Genomic DNA, 7067 nt, shown 5'->3' on the forward strand with positions numbered 1-7067 from the left:
GTGGTGCTAGAATTAACCAATGTAAGAGTTCCTCAGTGAGTTGTTTCTCAATTTAAAAAATAAAACAAAAATAGGGCCCCATAGCTACTGTGCCCTGTGTTAAGAACATTATGCATTACCTATTTCAACCTGAACGATTCCCTGGTCTCTACGAACCCTTCATTTTTCCTCCCAGTCCTCTGTCCCAGGAGGAATTTTGCTATGTGTGACCCTAGCAGCCAGCCCAAATCTTTACTGGTCTCAGCTCCTTAGTGATTCCACTAACATCCACCTCGAAAACTTTGACACTTCCTTTTATAGTGACATAGGACAGACCATCTCTTTGTGATTGCCCTAATGAAAATGGAATTCAGCTAGAACACACACACACACACACACACACACACACACACACACATACAAATTCTTCTCTTGCTTCCAAACCCAAATGCTTTTACTTTCCTTTGATTTTCAGCATGCCTCTTTGGGAGTGAAGAGCGTCATTGTTCGAGGCAAGTTTCAGTGAATGGGTCATTTCCTGGCCTTCTGCATTGCTAACACACTCATGATAACAATTAATGAGAGGAAGGGTTTTCATGATAGCATCTAGCTTCCGGTTTTCAGCTCTTAGATTCTCCCTATATGCGCACGGATCCTATTACCTCTGGGAGAGCTCTTATTAATCTCAGTGTCAGAGCTGTTTCAACAAATCTACTGTAATAATGAAAAGTCATCTTATCACACTTGGCTCTCAGTAAATTTACCATTCTTTGATAAGGTTGCAAACAACTGGGAAGTAATTGATCTGTAATTAGCGTGGCAACTGCTGAAGAGAGTCTGGGCTGGGGTTTCATCACTTATCTGCCCAGCACAGCACATCCTTCTCCCCAATGCTAAATTATTTAGCATTCCTTTCAAATACAAATGGTCTCAATGGGTTCTCCATTATTTTAAGAACTTTCTGAAGAGGAGGCTAACATTTAAATTTGTGATTATCTGTCACCAGTGCAGTGCTTAGAGGAGCTGGGAGTGGAAAGGGGTAATTTTTCACACATGACTTGCCTGCTGAAGCCAGCCTGTGCTATGAATGGAGAAGGACAGGGGCTCTTTGATCTGAACCAAACTTGCACAATTTATCTTTCGAATGCACTAAAGCTTTTGATAAATGTCAATTTGACAATTAAATTCTTCAAGGGCCACCATATATCACCATCACAGTGTCTATTTTTGAGGGTTGGTCAGCCATAACATCTTCCAGCAGACTGCAGCAAGCAGAAGTCAGAGGAGAAATGATAGCTCTCAGGCTTCACTCTTCTACACATGGTAGTTTTATCTCTTGCTGAGTAAAAGAGCTGTGATCTTTTCCTTCAAGACAGGGCACAGCTCTGACGGCAGAGTTTAGGGTTTGCCTTGCAACCCAAAGGGACTGTGTTTGAGATCTGTCCTCTATCATTGCTCTGATAGTTCAGGAGAGACATGAATGAAATTTTTCTTGTCATTTGCCCTTTTTGACAGTCTATTTGCTACATTTATATATATGTATAGTCTACTATATTAATATATATACGAATATATATGTATTTCTCTTCTCAAAGGTATTTTCCTTTGTGTTTTGCAAGAGACAAGGCAAGCCTGCCATTCTCAAAAGTCTCAAAGTTGGTAGAAGTAGGACCACTGAGTTAGGACTTCGGTTTAATGACAAAAGTCATTGTTAAGTCAAAGAGTGTAGATCGTAGTTGCAGGTTGAAGGGAATGGAGAAAATAAATGGTAGGCATGGGGGTCTGAGGTGAGATTTCACCTTCAAGGCCATTTCAATCTTTTAGGGTACAGGAACTACAAAGTTATTTCATGCCTAAGCCTGGATCTTTCTATGCCTCTTTGAGAACTAAAATAGCTATCAGATCATGAAGAAGGACTGGTCCCTGCCTTCTCAGGGTTGATGTTCAAAAGCACTTCTCCTCTTTGCTCTTTTTGCTCCATGAAAACTCAACCCTTACTGGAAGAATAACAATTGTAATGTGACATTTTGAAATGTTTCACATGAAAGATCATTGCGAACTCCATGGTTACGAAGGAGTTTCTGAAGTGCTGACAAAGGAAGATGCTTTGGACGGAGCAACAATGCCTCTGTGATCACCTTTTAAGCTCTTCCGTCATCACAGATAGTGCTGCCATGGCCCAGTGTGGTCCCACCACCCAGACATTTGGCACGGATATGATTCTAATCTTTTAACAAAACTGACATTTCAGTATGTTTGTGAAGAAGACTAAAGCTCCCTCATCAGTTGGCTGACCTGCTGAAAATACAGACATAAGATGCTGCTCTGATGTCTGTGTGGTACCTTTTCTCAAGAACTGAGGAGAATCGCTATAATCCTTACTATCTCTAAGAAAATGTAAAAAAGAACCAATTGACTGAGTGTCTTGAGGGCATCTCACTGTTTCCAACACAGATTAATTTTTTGGATGGGCTATCATGCACTACTGTCAATCAAACCCTCCTAGAATCGTAATGTGACATCAGCCCTCAGTACAGCTAGAGTCATGAGTGCTGAAAGTTAGCTGCAAAAGAAATGGAGGTCACGTCCCTGACCTTCAAAATGTTTGCAGTCTCTAACTTTTTTTTTTTTTGCTGTATGCGGGCCTCTCACTGTTATGGCCTCTCCCATTGCGGAGCACAGGCTCCGGACGCGCAGGCTCAGCGGCCATGGCTCACGGCCCCAGCCGCTCCGCGGCATGTGGGATCCTCCCGGACCGGGGCACGAACCCGTGTCCCCTGCATCGGCAGGCGGACTCTCAACCACTGCGCCACCCGGGAAGCCCTCTAACTTTTTTTTAAGGACTGAGAATAACAATTATTCTGTAGTTGGAGCTACCAGAGGATATTTGTCATATGCTTAAGGTTATTTCATGATGGCAAAACTGGGTGTAATGACAGGAAAAGAAAAGTTATTTTGGTCAATGCCATTTCAAAGTACAGTTCTAAATAGCACCAACAACTCTAGTTGAAATTTAGCAAGTGATCATTTAGCTTTTCTATGGCAGCAGTGTAATATTTAGCTCTTTGTTCTGCTGTGCCTATTATTGTAAGGTACACACATGCCCTGCAAGTAAAATTCTCTTTTTTGTTTTTCTCGTATTTTCTCCAATTGTATCTTTTATTTATTTATTTATTTTTATTTATTTTTTTTTTTGCGGTACGCGGGCCTCTCACTGTTGTGGCCTCTCCCGTTGTGGAGCACAGGCTCCGGACGTGCAGGCTCAGCGGCCATGGCTCACGGGCCCAGTCGCTCCGCGGCATGTGGGATCTTCCCGGACCGGGGCACGAACCCGTGTTCCCTACATCGGTAGGCGGACTCTCAACCACTGCGCCACCAGGGAAGCCCTCCAACTGTATCTTATTGGATACACTTAATAGATCAGTAAGTAGGTAAACCTCTACTGATGGATAAACAATTATCCATTTTAAGTACTGATATTCAGACATTCCCTATATCATAATGCATTTTTTAAGAGATGGGCAACGTCTTTGGGAACGATATTGCTGATGTAATAAACTTCTAAACTTTCATTCTCTATGTAAATTGTCTACTGAAATATCACTAAATTAATCATTGACATTAAACATATGAAATCAGATTAAAAAATTAATCCATAATTGAAAATTTCATCATTTACCCCCAAATAGCTCTTGGTAAGTATCTCATGTTATCTAACACTCTCCCCTGCATCATTGGATGAACTGCTTCCAGAACTGCCCAGATTTTGTCCTTTTCACTGACTTTTGATACATCATACACTGTAGTAGGTGGACTCTGAGGCAGAAGCACAACTATAGGCCAATATATCACATCTAAATATTTAAAAGTTACACATCATGTCTAAAAATTATAAAAGTTACACAGTAAAACTAGCACTCAATATGTTTATTCTTCTACCTTGGTAAATATATGTTCATAATAACAAAACTAAGTAACGTGTTAAAAAAAAGTAGAGTTTTTATATGACTGAAAGTCAGCAAAATATAAAAGATGACAGAATTCAGTTACTTTTACACATGTCTGGATGTTTTGGTGATGTGCTGCTGATGTTTGGATAAATAATAAAATAAGACGTATATCATTCATAAGTTATTATATATATTTATCCCCTAAAATTCTTTTTCTTGCCTTCCTTTCAATAAAATTATATTGCTTTATTTATTGTAAAAAAATTGTATTTAGGTGAAATTCACATAATATAAAAGTTACCATTTTAAAGTGAACAATCAATGGCACTTAGTATATTCACCATGTTGTGGAATCTGGTTACAAAACATTTTCATGACCCCAAACAGAAACCCCACCCCCTAAGTACTAACTCACCGTTTGTCACTCCCCCAACACCTGGCAACCATGAACAAAATTATATTGTAATGATTAAGATTTTTTTCATAAATTTTTGTTCTATTGCCAAAAATCATCATGTGTTAAATGTGAAAGGTACTAGTAATCAAATATATGAAATTCAAATACATTTTTTATCAAAAACTTAAATCACTGGGTGGGAAGGAAGGGACTCTGCCCTGCAGACGCTGGGCCCGCTGGCACCACGGGTGTGGCTGCCCTGCTGCACCTGTAACGTTGGGGCAGAGAGGAAGCAGCTATTTCTATGCTTTAGTGCTCAGAACAGTGGGTGCTAAGAATGGTTTGTAGCTGGATATCACAAAAAAAGCCAAAAAAACCCACTTAAATCAAACATAAAAATTTATTATTATTGGGTTGGCCAAAAAGTGCCTTCAGTTTTTAAGTAAAAATAAGACACATTTTTCATTTTCACCAAGAACTTTTATTGAACAACGTATTCACCATTTTGTTCCACTACCTTCTGCCTTTTTTCAGGCAACTTCATAATTCCATCTTCCCAAAACTTTTTATCTTTTTGAGCAAAGAAGTGCTCCAGGTGCCTTTTACAGTCTTCCAGGGAACTGAAATTTTTTCCATTAAGAGAATTTTGTAAAGACCGAAACAAATGGAAATCCGAAGGTGCAATGTCTAGTGAATATGGCAGATGAATCAGAACTTCCCAGCCAAGCTGTAACAGTTTTTGTCTGGTCATCAAAGAAACATCTTGCGGTCTTGCGTTATCCTGATGGAAGATTATGCATTTTCTGTTGACTAATTCTGGACGCTTTTTGTTGAGTGCTGCTTTCAGTTGGTCTACCTGGGAGCAGTACTTGTTGGAATTTATCGTTTGGCTTTCCAGAGGAGCTCATAATAGAAGACTCCTTTCCGATCCCACCATATACACAACATCACCTTCTTTGGATGAAGACCTGAAAGTCAGCAAAATATAAAAGATGACAGAATTCAGTTACTTTTACACATGTCTGGATGTTTTGGTGATGTGCTGCTGATGTTTGGATAAATAATAAAATAAGACGTATATCATTCATAAGTTATTATATATATTTATCCCCTAAAATTCTTTTTCTTGCCTTCCTTTCAATAAAATTATATTGCTTTATTTATTGTAAAAAAATTGTATTTAGGTGAAATTCACATAATATAAAAGTTACCATTTTAAAGTGAACAATCAATGGCACTTAGTATATTCACCATGTTGTGGAATCTGGTTACAAAACATTTTCATGACCCCAAACAGAAACCCCACCCCCTAAGTACTAACTCACCGTTTGTCACTCCCCCAACACCTGGCAACCATGAACAAAATTATATTGTAATGATTAAGATTTTTTTCATAAATTTTTGTTCTATTGCCAAAAATCATCATGTGTTAAATGTGAAAGGTACTAGTAATCAAATATATGAAATTCAAATACATTTTTTATCAAAAACTTAAATCACTGGGTGGGAAGGAAGGGACTCTGCCCTGCAGACGCTGGGCCCGCTGGCACCACGGGTGTGGCTGCCCTGCTGCACCTGTAACGTTGGGGCAGAGAGGAAGCAGCTATTTCTATGCTTTAGTGCTCAGAACAGTGGGTGCTAAGAATGGTTTGTAGCTGGATATCACAAAAAAAGCCAAAAAAACCCACTTAAATCAAACATAAAAATTTATTATTATTGGGTTGGCCAAAAAGTGCCTTCAGTTTTTAAGTAAAAATAAGACACATTTTTCATTTTCACCAAGAACTTTTATTGAACAACGTATTCACCATTTTGTTCCACTACCTTCTGCCTTTTTTCAGGCAACTTCATAATTCCATCTTCCCAAAACTTTTTATCTTTTTGAGCAAAGAAGTGCTCCAGGTGCCTTTTACAGTCTTCCAGGGAACTGAAATTTTTTCCATTAAGAGAATTTTGTAAAGACCGAAACAAATGGAAATCCGAAGGTGCAATGTCTAGTGAATATGGCAGATGAATCAGAACTTCCCAGCCAAGCTGTAACAGTTTTTGTCTGGTCATCAAAGAAACATCTTGCGGTCTTGCGTTATCCTGATGGAAGATTATGCATTTTCTGTTGACTAATTCTGGACGCTTTTTGTTGAGTGCTGCTTTCAGTTGGTCTACCTGGGAGCAGTACTTGTTGGAATTTATCGTTTGGCTTTCCAGAGGAGCTCATAATAGAAGACTCCTTTCCGATCCCACCATATACACAACATCACCTTCTTTGGATGAAGACTGTCCTTTGGTGTGGTTGATGGTGGTTCATTTTGCTTGCCCCATGTTCTCTTCCGTTCCACCTTGTTGTACAGTATCCACTTTTCATCACCTGTCACAATTTGTTTTGAAAACGGAACATTTTTGTTATGTTTCAGTAGAGAATCGCACATGGAAATATGGTCATGGTCAAGAAGGTTTAGCTTCACTTATGTGGAACCCAAACATCAAAACAATTAACATAACCAAGCTGGTGCAAATGATTTTCAACACCTGATTTGGATATTTTGAGTATGTTGGCTATCTCCCGCGTGGTATATGATTGTTCTCAATTAATGTCTCAATTGGATCGCTATCAACGTCCACTGGTCTACCTGACCATGGAGTATTGTCCAGTGAGAAATCTCCAGCATGAAACTTCAAAAACCACTTTTGACAAGTTCGATCAGTCACAGCACCTTCTTCATACACTGCACTAATCTTTTTTT

At 39.1% G+C, this 7067-nt stretch overlaps 2 non-coding genes across 2 annotated transcripts; both read left to right on the plus strand.

The window, feature by feature from the left end:
* Positions 1–4547: 4547 nt before the first annotated feature.
* LOC112065645 (small nucleolar RNA SNORA43) lies at positions 4548–4684 on the plus strand. Its single transcript, XR_002892142.1, has one exon. It is a non-coding gene; the product is annotated as a small nucleolar RNA SNORA43 (small nucleolar RNA).
* Positions 4685–5854: 1170 nt separating this feature from the next.
* LOC112065647 (small nucleolar RNA SNORA43) lies at positions 5855–5991 on the plus strand. Its single transcript, XR_002892145.1, has one exon. It is a non-coding gene; the product is annotated as a small nucleolar RNA SNORA43 (small nucleolar RNA).
* The last annotated feature ends 1076 nt before the right edge of the window (positions 5992–7067 follow it).

This window comes from Physeter macrocephalus, chromosome 8, assembly GCF_002837175.3.
Source record: "Physeter macrocephalus isolate SW-GA chromosome 8, ASM283717v5, whole genome shotgun sequence".
Taxonomy (NCBI): domain Eukaryota; kingdom Metazoa; phylum Chordata; class Mammalia; order Artiodactyla; family Physeteridae; genus Physeter; species Physeter macrocephalus.